Below are 21,770 nucleotides of genomic sequence, written 5' to 3'. Positions count from 1 at the left end.
GCAGCCTTTGCAGGGCCGCTTAATGAAGTGCCTCGGCTTCCGCGAGCGTGCGCAGCGTTGATGCGTCTTCTCCGCCAGTACTGGCACCGAGGCGTCGCTTCGGCAGTCTGCGGCCGCGTTAATGGCGATGCCTCGCGTGGCTCGCGGCCGTCGCCTACCTCTGCGCACGTAGTAATGGCGATGCCACGCGTGGCGCGGCCGTCGCCCTGCCTCCGCGCTATAGCCTATATATACAGGGGTCACCATGAGCACCTCCTCTCCACAAACCCTAGCCGCCGCTGCCGTAGCGCCGCTTCCTCTCAAGCAGATCCACCATGAGCAGCGCCAGACGCGGCCAGGCTGCCGCGCCTCCACCTCCACCTTCACCTCCCACTCCACCTCCTCCGGCGTCGAGCTCCTCCGAGGAGTTCGACTCTAACGACAGCACGGGCGACCTCCTCGACCCGGTCAGGGACGCCGCGGCCCTGGCACTCGCGGCGCAGGAAGCAGAGGAGGAGCTGGCGGGCCACGCGGCATTGGACGCCGAGCTGGAACAGCGCAGGGCTCGCGGTCGCCGCTGCGGCCGAGGACTCCGACTCGGAAATATCTTGGTCATCCGATGACCCCGATGCGCCCGACGCCGGAGGAGAGGGCGGCGGAGCAGCGGGCCCTCGTCGAGTCTTTCGAGACGCTCAAGGACGAGGCCGCCAACGCGAGGGCCGGAGCCGGTGCTCGCAAGAGGACGCGGCGGCGCACCGAGCCATAGCGGCCGCGCGGGAGGCGGCGGAGAAGCAGGTGACGGAGCGACGCAACGACGGTGCCGGCCCGTCAGGAAGCAAGTAGTCTAGGCCTATAGATCTACTTTGTATAGTTTTTATGCATTTTTATGTAATACTTTCAATGTTTGTACTATGTTGCAATTCAAAAAAGGGGCCGCCCGGTGGGAGCACACCCAAACGCAAACGGACGAGCGGACAAAATATGTCCGCGGAGGGACGCAAACGGACGCTCACGACCACTTTTGGACGTCCGAAATGCGTCGCGCCGCTGGAGATGACCTGAAACAAAGTCTGTTTCAAACCCCAAATTCGTAGAGGTAGGTTCGGTGGTTTAAACCCTAAAATCATATTCCTGCCATTTGGACCATAAACTATTGATTCCCCGTTTAAACTGAACCCTCTCGCACTGGTGGGTAAGCAATGATCCCGACCGGGATTAAAATCTACTCTCTCATTAGGGCGCTGAAATCCACTGTGGAAGATTCCTTCGTCCCTGATCTCCTACGGCCTCACCCACACCGACCGTTAGTTGCTTTCGGCCGGTTCAAAGAGGCACTCTCTTTTTTCTCCTTCTTTTCCCTCCTGACAACTAGGGCCTACAGTTTTCGCGTACGTGATGTTGGTGATCAGATTGGACAACCAAGCACAATACTTAGAGCATCTCTAACAGTAATCGAAAAAGTCAGAACCGAAAAACATGAATTCAGTTCTTTCGAAAACATGGGGGATGAAGATTTTGCAGCTGACGCAGAATAGAACCCGTAAAACACAAAGTGAAAAAATGCATTTCAAATGTCGCGGGGAAATTCGTCGATGATCATATATATAGATGGCATTTGATGCTCCGATTGAGCATCATAAGTTACATAATCGGATTTAGCAAACCTAAATTACATACTACACCTAACCGCGCTAACTAGATTGAAGCAAAATGCGGCCCGATTGTCCTCTGCGCGCGGCGGTGCCGGTGGTGCCGGTGGTGGCGGAGCGTCGAGGCGGAGGACGGCGTCGACGCGGAGGCCGGTGAAGAGCTTCACTCGTCCGCGTCAAGCTCGACTATCTCGAGCTTGACGCGGTAGACGCGATCCTCCCGGCGAGTCGCCTCGTACTCACGAACTTGGCGGACGGTGTCCGCCTCCTCCCGGCGGAAGCGCGCGCGGGCCTCCGCTGCCTAGATCGCAGCCACCTGCGTGACCGCGGCCTCCTCCTCGTCGGAGCCGTGCACGTAATCTCCTGTGGAGAACATGGGCTCCCGCGCGGGGACGAGCTCCTCCTCGTCGGAGCTATCGTAGACAGGTGGCCGCGGTGGGCGACTCGAACCGCCTAACGACGAGCCCTCGCCGCCATTGTCGTACTTCGCGAGCTTCCCTGGGGGCGTGAGCCCCCACTTCGTCCACCGGCGGGCGCTGCGCTTGCGCGCGCCCTCCGACCAGTTGAACTTTCAGCGTTCCGCGTCCGTGCGGAACACGGGGAGCCGCAGCGACGAGTCCCCGCCGCCCAATCCCGCGGCGCGCCCTGCTGAGCCACCACGCGAGGCCATGGCGTCGCGGAGCTAGGGCGAATGGGGGCTGCTGCGAGCTGGGTTGCTTGTCGGAGAAGAAGCTGACGACGGCAGAGGGAGTGGTAGCGGCTGAGGGATGAGGGAGTAGGGTTTGGAAACCGAACTCCCCTCTGCTGCCTGTTTTAATACGGGTGGCCGCCGAGCTTCTCGGGCCCCCCAACTCGTTTTATGGGTCAAGCCGCGAGTTCGGGCTCTGCTATGGCCCACTTTCGGCCTGAACCCGTATTATCGCCGAACTTTTTTTAGTTTTGGCCACTTTTTCGGTTACTGTTAGAGATGCTCTTAAACCGGAAAATTGATAGTTCAGGGTGCAACAGATAGGGACTTCGACTTTAGGATTTAAACTGCCGAGCATCTATGCATTCATCGTCTAAAATAGAGCTTTTCCTTTTCTATTCCAAAAGGGCGTGTCTGCTGCCGCGTCGGGTCGATCATACGCCTGATGGAGATTGCGGCATTATTGATGTGCATGTCTGGTTAGTTGGAGCTTTAATCTGCTGGACCGTCACGTACGCAAAGCGTGACAAATTCATTTGAACGCACTTCTTCTCGTAGAGTACTACTACTTTGATCCAGCTTAACGCTAAAGAACTAGTACTAACGTGCTAGCGTTAAGCGCTAACCTGCTGGATGCTGGGATCACAAGAATTTGTTCCGTAAGCAAAAACCCTGAATTTGCACAAAAAGAAAAGAATTTGTTCCCTAAGCCATGCGGGCTGGCTTCCAATATCCAAACAATCTTCTGCATGTTGTCGCTGATTTATAATTTTGTACTGATCTAATATAATTTTGTATTAAATCATTGACAGCTAACATGAAAAAGAAGGAGTGCAGTACAAATCCGAAGTCATACCTGCTCAGCCAGAACATAGGGCCAAAAGCTCGACCTAATCTATTAAAAGCCTTTTTTTTGAAGCAAATTTGGTGCACATGAGCACTAGTGCTCGCAGTTTTCAAAATATTTAAAAACTGTATTTCTATGTTCCAAAAAATCATCACATTTATTCCATGAATACATACACATGTTATTAATATTTATGCAAAGTTTCGGTAGAAATTGCATTGTATTTTGAGCTACAGGAAAAAAAAAAATTTGTGGCTACGTATAGATGTACATATTTGTCAGAAATTTGTCTTTTTTGTATGGCTTAAAATATAACACATTTTTCTCTAAAATTTCTACTGTACCTTCAAAATGTTTATATGTGCGTGGGCATTTAATTTCATATTTTTTGAAATCCAAAAAATATGATTTAAAAAAATCAGGAGCACTAGTGCTCATGTGTCAAATACACTTTTCGTTTTTATTTAGGCTATTTAGCTTTCTATTGAGCAACTTTTCTTAGTACTAGTAATCGTGTACGTGCAATGCACGTATTCATTAATGAACACAATTCTATTACATATGTATCTTATTTAGTATCATGCTAATATTGATGTGTACAAATAGCATTAATATATCTAATCAGACATGCGCAGGTCACGCGCTGTTGTGGAAACACATATTTCAAGCAAATGAAATATGTAAACATACATACAATTTTTTATCTAAACTAAAAGAATGTTTTTTGAGTTCATATAATGAAAACTTTGAAACCCTGATTACTACGCATATGATCTGGAGTCACTGTAATATAATACAATTTCATAACTTGAGGCAATTTAGCAAGTTGATATTTCAAAAATAAATGCTGCAATTTTTCAAATGACTGTTGATCAGGTGGGATTAGCACGGTGCTAACAACCATATGCAACCAGGAACCAATCTGATAACAGAACAATTTATGAGCATTTTTATCTACCTTCACAATTTGTAATTTTACAGAACTCTAGCATCACCAACGCAAAATATCATATTATCCACTAGTAGAAAAACGCTCATCTATACCGGTTCCAGAGGGCCATTCGTACCGGTTTTGCAACCGGTACAAATTATTCGGCACTAAAGCCCCCCCCCTCTTTCGTACCGGTTGCTTACGAACCGGTATAAAACGGGCCTCCACGTGGGCCACCAGGAGAGCTCAGGGCTAAGGATCTTTGGTACCGGTTGGTAATACGAACCGGTACCAAAGGTTCCCCCCGCGGCAGGGAATTTTCCCAAATCTCTGCCGCGGCAGAGAATTGGCTTTTTAGGGTTTTGGAGAGGTTTAGGGATATCGGTTTGATTCATATCGCGTCGATGCACCAGAAACGCGTTTGGGTTTAGGTAGTACATGAAGATCAAGATGATGCATAGCAAGTTGGTGCATATAATATAACACACATGTTATTGCATGAGATCGCAAATTAAGTAGCACTATGCATGAAGATCGATCTTCATGCATAGTGGTGCTCTCCGAGGCGTACTCTATATATGTCTATTACATGTAGCATAGTGGTACTCTTCGAGTCAACGATATATGTAACATGTACATCTTCATTCATTGTGGTGCTCTGCGAGTGGTGGTATGACGTCCCGAAGGAAAAATCCCGCCAATTCCTCGCCTATTGCTATGAAGCGGTCATCAATTGAGAGCTTGTTCCGCTTTCTTGCCAACTATAAAAGAATAAGATACAAATGAATACATGAAACAACTATTACTGAAACTCAGCACAACTTATGATAACAAAACAAATTTGTGAAGATTGTTTTTGTACCTCTTTATTTCTTTCATTATTCGTTCTCTCGTTGACAATTCTGCGGATGTACTCGCAAACGAAGAATCCACAGAGATCGGTCCCCGGAGGTTGTTGCGGGCATTTCTTTACAAGAATATAATTCAATCAAACAATAGTCAAGTATGATAATTGAAAGGTGTGTGGACCTAGGTAGTACTACTTACTTTCGCACGCCATCGCAGCTTCGGTGGCCATTCACGGGACGTATCTTCCTTGATGAAAGTTTGCCATACGCTGCTCGACAAAAGAAAAAGCATAAAAGAGTCATCAATTAGTTCAAAGCAGGAAATTAACGAAACAAACCGATAAGAATTAAAATTACCTTCGAGCATTAAAAAACAAGACACGTATAGATCCTTTTCTTTGCTTAGTGAGTCCAAGACTTCAACTTCTCCAATTTCCAAACTGATGACGAGAAGAATAAAGTGAAACCTACGCACGTTTCAATATGTAGTCATTAGTTAAAATTTTGACATACGGTGAGCAAAATATAATGTGTTATAAGACAGTAAGACTCACTCGAAGTTGTAAGGCCAAAGTATTAGCTTTTTGTCACGTTGTCGCTTCAAAAACCTTAGCAAAGTCTGCGGTGTATCCTTGTTATAGAGGGGATCATCTATGGTTTTGACATGCATTGTGTTCGGGTCAATGAACCCAATGTCTGTGATATCGTCCCTTTTGCATTCGAGCATCTTCGATCTGCATAATATAGCGCACAAAAGATTATAATCTGCAGACAATGAACGACTTCTCAAATTAAATAAATAAATCACTTACGAGACAATAGCAATCGATGATTGATTTGTCGAGGGCCCGGAGATTGTATAACCGAAAGAGTTCGGCGAAGTCAACGTTCACACGGTACTCCCGGAAGTAGTGCTCTTCCCTAACTCGCACCATGATAGTCTCGATCCCTTCCTTTGAGGCCTTAAGGTACCACGAATGCAAGTTACGCATACATGTTGGTACCTTCCTGAGATTCTCGACCAAATCTTTCCCTTGAACAAACTGATATGCTCGTTCAGCTAAGGCGTAATCAGTTGCGTCTTGTCGAGAACTTTGAACGGTCTTCCCGTCCAACACCTTGAGAGGGGCGACCGATTGAACGGGTTGTTGTCCGAGCTGGTAGACACTGTGTATCCCTTTTATCTCCCTGATACCCGATTTAACGGGTTTTGTCGCCTCGATCATCTTGTCATACGACCTTTCAATAGAACGCGCATAGTCAGATGGCGGCGATGGTACAGGGTCATATAGATTGTCAACAGTACGCACAACTTTCTCCCGATCTAGTGTCTTCTCGAAAGGTATCTCTGGCACTTTCGGTGCAAAAAATTTCTTCACCTCGGCCTGAACGGCCTCCGCGTTTTCCTCTGGAGTTTTTTCCCAAGGTAACTTCTCAGGAGGCGGCAGTTGTTTCTCCTTTCTAGCTTTCTTCCTAGGCGGCGTACCGTTCCGCTTAACGGACGCTGTCTTACGCGGAGGATCTCGAGATGGTGGACTCACGTTGGGGTCCCTCTCGGGTAGGTGTGGACTTGGCTGCTCACCAGGACTGCCACCGGGAGGAGTCGATGGCATTTGCTGCTCATGTGTAGGAGTCGGTGGCCTTTGCAAAAGGACGACGTACTTCTTCGGCCATAGGGCGAAACCGTGCTTGACATCGCCCAGTGTCCTCTCATCTTCACCTCTAGGAATATCAAGCTCCACTTTTTCAAACCCCGAAACAACTTCATCCACCCCGACACGAACACAACCAGGTGGAATGGGCATATGATGGTGCATTGCTCCATCTTCACTTGGGTACACATAGCCGACCGCCACCTTAACAGACGCGGTCCTGATTAACATATGTAGCTCGCAATCTGTCTTCTCCGTGACATAATCCACGGGGTAGCTTCCTCCACATCCGTCAAGATGCGAGGAACCGACACTGCTTCTTCGCTGAGATGGGGCAGCATCGGCTTGTGGATCCTGTAGAAACAGCGGCTGATCAGGTGCCCTCTGATTTCTCTCAAGAGCCTCCACCCTAGATAACAACTCCGTTACAATGTCGGCGTCCTTCTTCTTCTTTCGCGAACGGCTTCTATAAGTGTCAGCGCTGTCCGGCCATGCTTCCTTCATGGTGAGACCTGGGCGAGCTCGTACCCGTCCAACATGTTCAGGGTTCCCCAGAGCGAGTGTCAGCTCGTCATTCTCTCGATCGGGAATGTACTCTCCCTTTATGACCTTTTCAATTGCATCTACAAGCTTCGGTACAATTGCCTCAATTTTTTCCTTCCATTTTCCCTTCGCAACGATCAACCCTGTCTTTGGGTCCAACCCTGCCCCATGAGCGAACAACCAGAACTTGGACCGTTCGGGCCAGTCCCATGTCCGTGGAGTGATTCCATGATCCATCAGTTTATTCTCAAACGCTGTCCACTTCGGAATGGCACTCTTGTAGCCACCTGACCCCAAATGATGCGGAAGTTTCTTCTTTGCAGCATTTTCGGTATTTTTCTTCGATCGGGACACAAACTTAGACGATTTCTTATACTCCTTAAATGCGGCGGTGATCTTTTATCTTCACTAGATTTTCGGTATTATCATCGAATACTTTGGATCTTCATTCTTATATTTGTCCCATAAATTTTTCTTGAAGCTACGGAATTGTATGGCCATCTTCTTCCATGTCCATTCCTTGACTTTATCCTTCCTGCCTTCCGTCATGTCTTCAGGTAGGCTGAACTTTGTCAGTAGCGTTTCCCAAAGAAATTTTTTCATGCTGTCGTTGACATAAGTAGCACCACTCTCCGGGTTCTTCGGCTTATGCCACTCTTGAATGCTGATCGGTACATGGTCCCTAACAATAACTCCGGATTGACTTGTAAATTTGCGGCAAAACTCCTTGGGCTCCACTGGTTCACCATTAGCCTTGAATGCCGTGAGGGCTAACCTGCCCTCGCCCTTTAGCACCCGCGTCGGGCCTCGTTTTGTTCTAACAGACTTGCTCGATGATCCCGAGAAGGCTAAAAGAAAAAATTATTCGTTAATAAGTGCAATACAAATAAATGAATGCATCTAGGGATGAACACAGACTAATTGATACATAGATATACACCTCGCCGGAGTTTGTGATGGACACTTCATTGTCTTTTCTAACTTGTTCAGACTCAAGTCCTCGCCAAAATCATTCAGAAAGTCGGGGTACTCGTTGTCATCTCCATCGTCGGGTTCCTGGACCACGGGCACTCTCATAGATCAATCGCTGCACCGCTTCTTCCCCCTCCTCATCTCGGACGAAGGTGCCGTCCTCCATACCTCAATGTCACTGCAAAATTAAGAAAGCAATTAATAGCATAATCATGTGAAATACAAACACATATGCCCTCCTTTTGAAATGAATATGCCAAACAAAAACACAATCATGCCCTTAAGAAAACTTAGTTGTGGTACTTTCTATCTATCCAGATTTCACCTTGTGATGTTCATATGTTTATGTACTCGGCGCTCCTCCTCTCGCTCTTCTCTCTATGACACGGCGGCACCGCCACGGACTCGGCACCGCTACATACCCTAACCCTAACACTCGGCGCTCCTCCTCTCGCTCTTCTCTCTATGTCGCGGCGGTTTGTGAATATTCCAAAATTTGGGGAAATCTAAAATTTGTTTCAAAGTTGCCACTTTGCATGCTTATATTAAGAGTTTGACTTTGAATCAGCAAGGTTGACTTTAACCAAGTTGTTCACTTTTATGAGTACTATTGATGCAGGGCGGGGCAGCGGCACGGCACGCGGCCAGCGAGGGCACGGCAGCGGGGCACGAGCGGTGGCACAGCAGTGGCACGGCAGGGCACGGCAGCGGCAATGCACGAGCAGGGCACGCAGGGGCAGGGAACAGGGGCACGGCAGGGCCAGCGAAGGTGGCAGGCGGGCACGGAGCAGGGCACGGGCAGCACGGCAGCGGGGGGGGCACGGCACGGGCAGGGCAGCGGCGGCAGCAGCGGCCTGGCAGGCGGCAATGGGCAGCGGCAGCGGCAGCACGGGCAGGGCACGGCAGGGTGGCACTGGCAATGCGCAGCGGCACGGCCTGGGCAGGGCACGGCAGCGGCAGCGGCACGGGCAGGGCACACGGCAGCGGCGGCGGCACGGGCGGGCACGGGCGGTGCACGGGCAGTGGCACGGGCAGGAGCACGGGCAGGGCACGGCAGCCGGCGGCAGCGGCACGGGGGCAGGGCACGGCACGGGCAGGGCACGGCACGGCAACGGCAGCGGCGGCGGCACGGCACGGGCAGGGCACAGGCAGCGGCAGCGGCGAGGGCGGGCATGGGCGTGGGCGTCTGCGGCATTTCGTCGAACACCCTAAGGGTGGTGTCGACGAAGCCGCAGTGCGGCTTGGCGTCGTCGCTGGCGTGGGCGTGCGAGCGTCGGGGAACGGCGGAGCGTCTGCGAGGCGACGTCGGGGCACGGCGGGCGTGGTGAGGCGAAGTCGGCGGCGCCGACGCCGGATGTGCGACGCGCGTGCGAGCGGGGAGGAAGAAGGCCGGGGAGGAGCGGCGGACTTACTGCTGCGGGCGCGGCGACGGCGACGGCGACCGCGTGGCTGCGGACGGCGCGGCGTGGCTCGGATGGCGGCGCGGCGTGGCTCCCGATGGCGGCGCGGGCGCGCGTGGGTGCGCGGCGGTGCGGCGTGGGTGCGAACGGCGCGCGGCACGGCTAAGTGTGAGAATGGAGAAAGAAGATGGCCGCGCGGCTAAGTGTTTTACGAGGAAAAACCTTTGGTACGGTTGGTACCACCAACCGATACGAAAGGCCTTTAAATCTTGGTTGGTGGTACCAACCGGTACCAAAGGTTTTTTTTTGTTTTTTGTTTTTCTTTTTCTGTTTTCTTTTCTTTGCTGTTTCTTTTCTTTTTCTTTTCTGTTTCTGTTTCTTTTTCTGTTTCTTTGCTGTTTCTTTTCTTTTTTTATTTTCTTTTCTATTTCTTTTCTATTTCTTTTTTCTGTTGCTTTTCTATTTATTTTCTTTTCTGTTTCTTTTCTATTTATTTTTTCTATTGCTTTTCTATTTATTTTCTTTTCTGTTGCTTTTCTTTTTCTGTTTCTTTTATTTTTTTATTTTCTTTTCTATTTCTTTTCTATTTCTTTTTTCTGTTGCTTTTCTATTTATTTTTTTTTCTGTTTCTTTTCTATTTTATTTTTTCTATTGCTTTTCTATTTATTTTCTTTTCTGTTGCTTTTCTTTTTCTGTTTCTTTTCTTTTTTATTTTCCTTTCTATTTCTTTTCTATTTCTTTTTTCTGTTGCTTTTCTATTTATTTTCTTTTCTGTTTCTTTTCTATTTATTTTTTCTATTGCTTTTCTATTTATTTTCTTTTCTATTTATTGTTTCTATTTCTTTCTTTACACTCCCGCCACGACGCCGTTCGCGCGGGAAAGTTTCCCGCCTCGACGTCGCGCAGGAAACTTTCCCGCCACGACGTCGCGCAGGAAACTTTCCCGCCACGACGCCGCGCGTGGGAGAAAAAAGGCGAGAAAGAAAGGGCGGGAATAAATTTTTATTACGATTGAACTCGAATTAAAAGTACATAGCTTAACTGAAAATTAAAGATACATGGCCAAATTCTACTGTTGGAGTCATTCAGTCATACTCGTGCCTAGCCCTGTAGTAGTCGCCACTGTAGTCGTCGTAGTCGCCGTCATCATCGTCGGCTGGCATCGGGGTCGCGGTACTCTCCGGTCGGCGGGTGAGCACGCGTGGGCTGGGGCGAGGGTAGCGCAGGCGGGGGCCACGGTAGGCCATGACGCCCTGGAGAGTTCGGCCGCGCCACCACAGCCGACGGCCGGCCTCGTTGAAGTTCGAAGGAGGCGGACCGCCCTCCTCATGCCTGGAAAGCGTGGGAAGAAAATAGGCGGGAAGACAGAGGCAAACCTTTAGTACCGGTTGGTGGGTGCAACCGGTACTAAAGCTGTCAGCAGGATAAGGACGCCACTGTCGGTGGGATAAGGACGCGTGGGTAACCTTTAGTACCGGTTGGTGGGTGCAACCGGTACTAAAGCTGTCAGCGAGATAAGGACGCCTGTCGGTGGGATAAGGACGCGTGGGTAACCTTTAGTACCGGTTGGTAGGTGCAACCGGTACTAAAGCTGTCGGCGAGATAAGGACGCCACTGCTCGATGAGATAAAGTATGTAGCGCACGACGCCCGCGTCGGTGGGATAAGGACGCGTGGGTAACCTTTAGTACCGGTTCGTGTCTGCAACCGGTACTAAAGTCGCCGAGGATAAGGACGCTCTGCCTATAAAAGGAGCATCGATAGACCATGGGAAGCAGCTCAACAAGCCAACATGGATGGAGAGTTTCATCACCATGGATGGAAGAAAGGGTTGGGAAATCTCCGTGGCGGAACTTGTCGAAGATGCCCTTGGTGCACACGCCCTATGGCATCTTCGGAAGTTCCGCCTCGGAAAAATTTCCCTGCAAGCCCGTGGAAGACTCCATCTCCTCTAACAATGTTGGGGAAAGGGTTGGGAAATCTCCCGTGGCGGAACTTGTCGAAGATGCCCTTGGTGCACACGCCCTATGGCATCTTCGGAAGTTCTGCCTCGCACAAAATTTACTGCAAGCCCGTGGAAGACTCCATCTCCTCTAACAATGTTGCGGAAAGGGTTGGGAAATCACCCGTGGCGGAACTTCTCGAATATGCCCTTGGTGCACATGCCCTATATATGGCATATTCGGAAGTTCCGCCTTGGAAAAATTTCCCTGCAAGCCCGTGGAAGACTCCATCTCCTCTAACAATGTTGGGGAAAGGGTTGGGAAATCTCCCGTGGCGGAACTTGTCGAAGATGCCCTTGGTGCACACGCCCTATGGCATCTTCGGAAGTTCCGCCTCGGAAAAATTTCCCTGCAAGCCCGTGACTTAACTAGTAAAACAAGCCAACCATCTCCATTGTTAATATCTTACATACTGTAACATCATTACACAAAAGTGATTTCCATATAGAGATACACAAGTTATACTCCATCTCCTCTAGTCTTCTCGAGTTTTCTTCGCCCGTTTCCCTTTCTTCTTCTTACTGCGACGCAACCATGGACAATCTTCATTGTTTAAGATGATGCTTGGGTCAATTTTTACCTTGAAGGGTGGAATATCGTCAAACTTATTATAATCTTCTGACATGTCTGTCTTGTCCTCTACTCCCACGATGTTTCTTTTTCCTGAAAGAACTATGTGCCGCTTTGGCTCATCGTATGATGTGTCCTCTTGCCTTTCTTTTCTTTTTTTCGGTTTGCTAGACATATCCTTCACATAAAAAACCTGAGCCACTTCACTGGCTAGGACGAATGGTTCGGTGTCGTACCCAAGATTCTTGAAATCCACTGTAGTCATTCCGTACTGCGGGTCTACCTGTACCAGTCTTTTCAAAGTTGAACCATTTACACCGGAACAAAGGGACCTTGAAATTAGGTCCATAGTCAAGTTCCCATATCTCCTCTATGTACCCATAATATGTGACCTTGTTCCCATTGCCATCTTACGCATCAAAGCGGACACCACTGCTTTGGTTGGTGCTCTTTTTGTCTTGGGCGAAAGTGTAAAATGTGTTCCCATTAATCTCGTACCCTTGAAAAGTCGATATAGTAGAAGATGGTTGCTTGGCCAACAAGTACAGCTGCTCGTCATCGGTGACATTCATGAGACGTGTTTGCAACCAACCGTAGAAAGTCTTCATGTGTTCTCCATCAATCCAATCTTCACGTTGCTCAGGGTATTTAGAGCGTAAGATCTCCTTGTGTTCCTCTTTGTACGGAGCCACCAAGATGGAATTAAGTAGAAGCGTGTAGTGTGCTTGAGTGAAAGAATGTCCGTCCATACACGTTGCTGATTTCTTTCCTAGCGTGCCTTTTCCACGCAGTCTCCCCTCATAGCGCGATTCGGGAACACCGATCGGCTTAAGGTCAGGAATAAAGTCAACACAAAACTCAATGACCTCCTCTGTTCCATAGCCCTTGGAGATGCTTCCTTCTGGCCTAGCACGGTTATGAACGTACTTCTTTAAGACTCCCATGAATCTCTCAAAGGGGAACATGTTGTGTAGAAATACGGGACCGAGAACGCCAATCTCTTCGACCGGGTGAACTAGGAGATGTGTCATAATATTGAAGAAGGATGGTGGGAACACCAACTCGAAGCTGACTAGACATTGGACCACATCCTTACGTAAATTTTGTAGAGTAAGTGGATTGATCACCTTCGAGAAATTGCATTGAGGAACGCACATAGCTTCACAATGGGTACTCGAACATTTTCCGGCATGAAGCCCCCTCAATGCAACCGGAAGTAATTGTGTCATAATCACGTGGCAGTCATGAGACTTTAGGTTTTGAAACTTTTTCTCCGAGCATGTTTATTATTCCCTTTATATTCGACGAGAAGCCAGACGGGACCTTGATGCTACTCGGGACTTCAAAAGATCTCCTTCTCCTCTTTGGTAAGAGCATAGGCAGCGGGACCTTGATACTTCTGCGGATTCAGGTTGTTTCCTTCGTGGATACTTTATTTGGTCCTGCCGTGCATCCGGTGTATCTTTTGTCTTCCCATACACGCCCAAGAAGTTTAGCAGGTTCACGCAAAGATTTTTCGTCACGTGCATCACGTCGATTGCAGAGTGAACCTCTAAGAATTTCCAGTAGGGTAGCTCCCAAAATATCGACTTCTTCTTCCACATGGGTACGTGTCCGTCAACATCATGCGGAATGATTGTCCGCCGGGACCCTTTCCAAAGATCACTTCTAAATCCTTGACCATATCATATATAACTTCCCCATTAGGGCGGGTAGGCTTGGTTCGGTTATACGCCTCACCTCCGAAATGCTTTCCTCTCTTTCTTACGTGATGTTGTTTTGGAAGAAATCGACGATGCCCCGGTACACATTCTTGTTTCCCAAATAAATACTATCAGTCTCACCTAAACAGTGTGTGCATGCATTGTATCCCTTGTTTGATCGCCCTGAAATGTTACCAAGAGCAGGCCAATCATTGATGGTTACAAATAACAACGCTCGTAGGTTAAATTCCTTTTGTTCGTGCTCATCCCACACGGGTACACCTTCGTCACGCCACAACTCTAAAAGTTCTTCAACCAATGGCCTCGGGTACACATCAATGTCGTTGCCGGGTTGCTTCGGGCCCTGGATGAGCATGGCATCATAATGAACTTCCGCTTCATGCACAACCAAGGAGGAAGGTTATAGATACATAGAGTCAACGGCCAGGTGCTATGGCCCGGAGCTCTGCTCCCCGAAAGGATTAAAGCCATCTGTACTTAGACCAAATCTTAAGTTCCTTGCGTCATCTGAAAATGACTTGAACTCTCTGTCGATTTTTCTCCACTGCGACCCGTCAGCGGGGTGTCTCAGCATCACATCTTTCTTACGGTCCTCTTTGTGCCATCGCAACAACTTGGCATGCTCTTTATTCTGGAACAAACGTTTCAACCGTGGTATTATAGGAGCATACCACATCACCTTCGCAGGAACCCTCTTCCTGGGGGTGGACTCACCCTCAACATCGCCGTGGTCATCTCGCCTGATCTTATACCTCAATGCACTACATACCGGGCATGCATTCAAATTCTCGTACTCCCGCGGTAGAGGATGCGGTCATTGATGCATGCATGTATCTTCTCGCACCTCTAATCCTAGAGGGCAGACAACCTTCTTTGCTTCGTACGTGCTAGAGGGCAACACGTTCTCCCTGGAAGCATCTTCTTTATTATTTTCAGCAACTTTTCAAATCCCTTGTCGAAGTACCATTCTCTGCCTTCCACTGCAGCAATTCAGGCGTGGTACCCAGCTTTTTCGACCATTTTCGCAATTTGGGTACAACAGTTTGTTGTGATCCTCTAACATTTTCTCCAACTTCAACCTCTCCTTTTCATTTCCGCAGTTCATCTTCGCATCAAGAATGGCCCGACCCAAATCGTCATCCGGGTCATCAAAAATCGGCTCATCGAAAATGAGCTCTTCTTGACTTCGTCTTCCCCCATTCTACTACCACCGTCTTCAGTGAATAAGCTGGGATAGTTGTCACTATCCTCTTCTTCTTCGTTGTCTTCCAATATAACCCCTCTTTCTCCGTGCTTGGTCCAACAATTATAGCTGGGCATGAAACCATTCTCCAGCAGGTGGACGTGAAGGGTCTTCGAGGTAGAGTAATCCTTCATATTCTTACAGGAACTACATGGACAATACATGAAACCATTCGACTGCCTGTTTGCCTCAGCCACGTTGAGAAAATAATGCATGCCAGTAATGAACTCGGGATGGCACCGGTCACCGTACATCCATTGTCGACTCATCTGCATTTTATATGTATATCAAAAATCATTAAGTACACAACATCATGGATATATGAGTGACCAACTTAATTAATATTCAAGTTCATCACATAAAACTAATTGTTTTTTATAAAAAAGAAGAGGGGCTCACCGAGGTGGTACCGTGCCGGCTAGGGGACGACGCTAGCGATCGACGGCGGTGAGGACGGGGATGATACTAATTAAAACCTACAAAACATACCATAATTTCAGCTCAAATTGCATATAAAAAAATAAAATCACTGACTTAGGCATTTCATCGAACACCTTGATTGCACTACAAAAATAGTACGAGTTAAAACTACCAAAGAACTGAGCTAAATTAGGAACGCCGGAAGGAAGGATGATATTGCTAACCCTTGGATAGATGTATGCCGTTAATCTTGTTAAAATGGTGGAGAAAAATAAAGATTATTGAAGTGTAAGAGGTGGAGAAAAATTTAGAGTGTGAGGAAGAAGAGAAAAATGAGAGCCAGCAGGGGGCTCGGGACGATCTGGGCGATTTTGATATGGCTGGGTACCCTTTGGTACCGGTTCGTGTTACGAACCGGTACCAAAGTCCAACCAGGCCCCACCACGCGTTTTAATTTTGGCCGAAGACCTTTCGTACCGGTTCCTAACACGAACCGGTACGAAAGCTCCTAACGAACCGGTATTAAATCTCCTCGCCCGCCAGAGCCAATCAACCGGTATAGATGACCCCATTGGTACCGGTTCGTAAGGGAACCGGTACCAATGGCTTAGATGGATGAGAGGTTTTCTACTAGTGATCTCTCACTGTGAACAGTACTACATATTCACAAGTGGACTAAAATAAAAACAGTGTATACAGATATATTTAAGCATGAAAAATTGTAATCAAATATGAGGAGGAATTTTACAGGCCAAACAAAATCATGTGAAGCATTGAACTAAATTCAAACCAAGCAGGTACAACAGTATATACCAGTCAAATGATCGCTTGAATACATACCAAATTATCTAGCTTGCATTTAACTTGTCTCTTGAATGCATAACAAATCATGCAGGTACAATGTGCTGACCTTTATCTCGCACAAAGTGCTCAACACAAGGATCTTTTTGTTGGTCCTATCGCCCATATTGGAGTTCCACTGACCAATGTTGCAGTTTGCGAAAAACTTTTGTCTAACTTCCATCTGAAGGTGTGCTTCATTTTCCTACTTTGTGAAGACAAAGATTACATAGAATTGACACATGAATGCATACAACATGCCTGACTGCCAAAGTAAAAAACCAACCGTGAAACTTTAATGTCTTACATTGGCATACCAACACAACATGTCCTCAACGAGAACTTCAAAAAAAAAATGATTGGCCGTACTGGGGAAGAAACCTAGCAGCACTGTGTATTGATAGCGGTAATTGTGTGCACAACACCGAGAATGCGAGTACGGAGACTCGAACTCGGGCGAGCTGAGAGCTATCAGCAGCTCACTGACACCAAGCTATGCCTTGGTTGACTCGCTGAGAACTTCAAGTTCCACACATTTACCATGGTTGCAAAGACTGCAGATCAGTATGCCATAGGGGATTTGGAATCAAGCCATCATATCTTCTATATGTGATTATCGGAAGGCAGATTCACTTGACACTGGATGCAGGAAGGACTCATAAACAGTTCCAGCAAATGGTACTATGAACAACACCCACTGGGTACTACAGCGGGTGCCTGTGCAAGACTGTTGTTGCAACCATACCGCTTCCAGCCAACGAGCTCTGCGGCGTTTGCGGCACGGGAAGCCTGCGACGGCAGCTTTGGTACTGGTGGCGAGGCCAAGCTTCTGAACATAGAGGAAGTATTCATGTTCTTGACTGCATATCTGCACACCACATGAACATAGATAGATAAATGATTTAGTTGGTTAGTCACCATCAGCAAATCATCAGTGGATTAAGATCCCTGCATTTCTCAATTCCTGGAACCGCAAAGTACATTGCAGAGGTTAATCCAATAAGCTAATCTCTAGGTTAGTAATATTGCACACGCAATGCGTGTCTTAAATGATGTAAATAAGTAAGACACACCATAAGCCAATAGACTGAAGGAAGCATGATACATTTCTGAAGGTCATGCCCTTGAGGCCTTGACTGACGATAAAAATCCGTAAAAGACATGTCAAGGTTTTTGAAGAACAAAAGCTAATCAAGGTTTACATGGAAAGTAATCCATATTTATTCGCCTTCGCAGAGTAGCCTTAATTTACTGCAAACTCGATAATTAGCTTAGGATTTCACCATAGTATATAATCACTTGTATAATATAGTAGATCAAGAATTTTTTGGTTACCAAGAAGAAACGGTTAATAAATATAGAAGACAAGGTTAATTACTATATATCATTACATGAATCCTGAATCAACCAGGAGACAAGTGAAAATTCTGACCAAAACTATAAAAAGATGTCTGCAATTGCTGCAGCTGAAGCCATCAAATCCAGTCTCATGAGCAAGTCAATCCAACTGAATCGAGACAGGCTGCATGTGATAAGAGAATATAACACTGAATTGAAATAAGCTGCATCATCATTAGCACTAAATTCTTGTAAAACACTAAGAGGTACATAGATCTGAACAACCCATCAGGGCATGCATGTGATCTGTGTAAAATATATGTCGGCGTTTGTGACCTGCAGCAAACATAGGCATCAGGATCAACAACTCAACAACAGCGTCGTTCCCCCATCCCTCGAGTCCACGTTTGATCTCATCTCGAGAAGCAACGCCCCGCGCCTCCATTATCCTGAGTCCGCCTACCTCACCTTAAATATGTTCATGATTTTTCAGAAGCAAAGCGAGATGCGCTAATCGAGCAGGACAGGGCGAGGTCGTGCCGGCGAGATCGGCCATGGAAGTGCGCCGGCGGCTCGCGGCGCGGGGGTCGACGCCCCGTGCAGTGCTGCGGCCTGTAGTTCGGCGACGCGGTGGCCACCTGGTCGTCACGGCCGCGTGCAGGTCGGCGCTGTTGGAGATATGCCCAAGAGGCAATAATAAAATGGTTATTATAATATATCTTTAAGTTTATGATAATGTTTACATACCATGCTATAATTGTATTAACCGAAACATTGATACATGTGTGTTTTGTGAACAACAAGGAGTCCCTAGTAAGCCTCTTGTATAACTAGCTTGTTGATTAATAGATGATCATGGTTTCGTGATCATGAACATTGGATGTTATTAATAACAAGGTTATGTCATTATATGAATGATGTAATAGACACACCAAATTAAGCGTAGCATAAGATCACGTCATTAAGTTATTTGCTATAAGCTTTCGATACATAGTTACCTAGTCCTTATGACCATGAGATCATGTAAATCACTTATACCGGAAAGGTACTTTGATTACATCAAACGCCACTGCGTAAATGGGTGGTTATAAAGGTGGGATTAAGTATCCGAAAAGTATGAGTTGAGGCATATGGATCAACAGTGGGATTTGTCCATCCCGATGACGGATAGATATACTTTGGGCCCTCTCGGTGGAATGTCGTCTAATGTCTTGCAAGCATATGAATAAGTTCATAAGAGACCACATACCATGGTACGAGTAAATAGAACTTGTCAGGAGACGAGGTTGAACAAGGTATAGAGTGATACCGATGATCAAACCTCGGACAAGTAAAATATCGTGTGACAAAGGGAATTGGTATCGTATGTGAATGGTTCATTCGATCACTAAAGTCATCGTTGAATATGTGGGAGCCATTATGGATCTCCAGATCCCGCTATTGGTTATTGGTCGGAGAGAGTTCTCACCCATGTCCACATAGTTCACGAACCGTAGGGTGACACACTTAAGGTTTGATGTTGTAATGGTAGAACTTGAATATGGAATGGAGTTCGAAGTTTTGTTCGGAGTCTCGGATGGGATCCAGGACATCACGAGGAGTTCCGGAATGGTCCGGAGAATAAGATTCATATATAGGAAGTCATTTTCTAGGTTTGAAAATGATCCGGTATTTTCTCTGGAAGGTTCTAGAAGGTTCTAGAAGAGTCCGGAAGAAATAAGGATGGAAGGTGGAATCCCAGAGGGACTCCACCCACCTTGGCCGGCCAGCCTAAGGGAGGAGGAGTCCCAAGTGGACTCCCCACCATGGTGGCCGGCCACCCCACCAAGGAAAGGGGGGAGTCCCACTCCCCCTAGGTTTGGTCACTTGGAAGGTTTTTGTTGGGGTCTTATTCGGACACTTTGACCTAAACCTTGGGGCTTCCACCTATGTAAAGAGGGGAGGAGAGGGGCTGGCCGGCCACCACAACACCACCATGGCCACACCCCTCAAGGCTGCCCTAGCCGGCGCCCCCCTCTCCCAAACCCTAGCGGTTCCCTCCTACTTCTCTCTCCCACATAGCTTAGGCGAAGCTCTGTCGGAGATCTCCACCACCACTGCCACCATGCCGTCGTGCTGTCGGGATTCCGAGGAGGATCTACTACTTCCGCTGCCCGCTGGAACGGGGAGAAGGACGTCGTCTTCATCAACACCGAACGTGTGACCGAGTACGGAGGTGTTGCCCGATCGTGACACCGTGATCAAGATCTTCTACGCGCTTTTGCAAGCGGCAAGTGATCGTCTACCGCAGCAATAAGAGCCTACTCTTATAGGCTTTGGAAATCTTCAAGGGTTAGTCTCGTTCATCCCCTCGTTGCTCCCATCTTCTAGATTGCATCTTGGCTTGGATTGCGTTCTCGCGGTAGGAAATTTTTTGTTTTCTATGCAACGAATCACTACAGTGGTATCAGAGCCGTGTCTATGCATAGATGGTTGCACGAGTAGAACACAATGGTTTTGTGGGCGTTGATGCTTATGTTGTCTTTAGTTTGAGTACTTTGCATCTTTGTGGCATAGTGGGATGAAGCGGCTCGGACTAACTTTACATGACCGCGTTCATGAGACTTGTTCCTCGTTCGACATGCAACTTGTATTGCATAAGAGGCTTTGTGGGTGTCTGTCTCTCCTACTATAGTGAAGATTCAATTTACTCTTCTATTGACAACACTAGTATCACCGTTGTGGTTCATGTTCGTAGGTAGATTAGATCTTACTCAAAAACCCTAAACCACCTAAAATATGCAAACCAAATTAGAGACATCTAACTTGTTTTTGCAGGGTTTGGTGATGTGATATGGCCATAATGTGATGATGAATATGTATGAGATGATCATTATTGTATTGTGGCAACCGGCAGGAGCCTTATGGTTGTCTTTATATTTCATGTTGAGTAGTATTTCAAAGTAGTTGTAATAGTTGCTACATGAGGTGAACAACCATGAAGACGGCGCCATGAACCTTGACGCTACGCCGACGATGATGGAGATCATGCCCGTTGATGATGGAGATCATGTTCGTGCTTTGGAGATGAAGATCAAAGGCGCAAAGACAAAAGGGCCATATCATATCACATATGAATTGCATGTGATGTTAATCCTTGATGCATCTTATTTTGCTTAGAACGCGACGGTAGCATTATAAGATGATCCCTCACATTAATATCATGATAATAAAGTGTTCTCCCCTCGTATGCACCGTTGCCGTCGTTTCAAAGCATCTCGTGATGATCGGATGTGATAGATTCAACGTTCATATACAACTGGTGTAAGCCATGTTGCACACGCGGAATACTTGGGTTTGCTTGACGAGCCTAGCATGTACAGACATGGCCTCGGGACAACGGAAACCGAAAGGTTGAACACGAGTCATATGGATGATATGATCAACATGTTGATGTTCACTATTGAAGCTACATCATCTCACGTGATGATCGGTTTTGGTGTAGTGGATTTGGATCGTGTACCACTTAACAACTATGAGGGATGTTGTATTAAGTGGGAGTTCATTAGTAATTAGATTAAAACATGAACTAATTATCATAAACATAGTCCGAGTAGTATTTTGAATTAATTTTGTAGTATTGGCATCCGTTTACTACTATGCGCTAGTCTTGTAATTGAGATAGAAATACTGTTAAAATCTGATAAGAAACTTTACGGATTGGTACCGTATTGTTAAAGAATCAAGAATTGATTAAGTCCTATTGCAAACTTTTAGTAAACCTCATATTGTTGATTCAATGAGCTATGGTTTCAATTAGTACCTAAAGTTATCTTGTCTCCATGAAACTTGAAGTTCAAATCTGTTTGAAAAAGTAAGGAGCTGAAAATTTAGTTTTCAGAAATAATCAAGGTATGAGATATATGTGATATCTAAGACCTTATTACAAGATGATAGAATATAATTTGGTGAGACTACATAAACTCATAAGTTTTATGGGAATGTACGAAGGTTGAAGACGCAAGGCGCCCCAATCCTCCAACTATTGGGGCACTAACAATATTCACATATCCATGAAGTAATCGTCCTTAGTATGCACCATTGCTAAGACTCGTCGTTTCGAAGCATCACGTGATGATCGGGTG

General features: G+C 47.0%; 1 long non-coding RNA gene across 1 annotated transcript; it reads right to left on the bottom strand.

Annotated features, from left to right (window-relative positions):
- Positions 1-4,280: 4,280 nt before the first annotated feature.
- LOC139834272 (uncharacterized) lies at positions 4,281-5,216 on the bottom strand. Its single transcript, XR_011750021.1, has 3 exons — positions 5,142-5,216; positions 4,957-5,061; positions 4,281-4,855 (listed from the first exon to the last, which is right to left on the bottom strand). It is a non-coding gene; the product is annotated as an uncharacterized lncRNA (long non-coding RNA).
- Between the last annotated feature and the right edge of the window lie 16,554 nt (positions 5,217-21,770).

This window comes from Lolium perenne, unplaced genomic scaffold (assembly GCF_019359855.2).
Source record: "Lolium perenne isolate Kyuss_39 unplaced genomic scaffold, Kyuss_2.0 unplaced12, whole genome shotgun sequence".
Lineage (NCBI taxonomy): Eukaryota > Viridiplantae > Streptophyta > Magnoliopsida > Poales > Poaceae > Lolium > Lolium perenne.
Note: the sequence above shows the minus strand (reverse complement) of the source record. Positions and strands in the feature narration are given on the sequence as shown.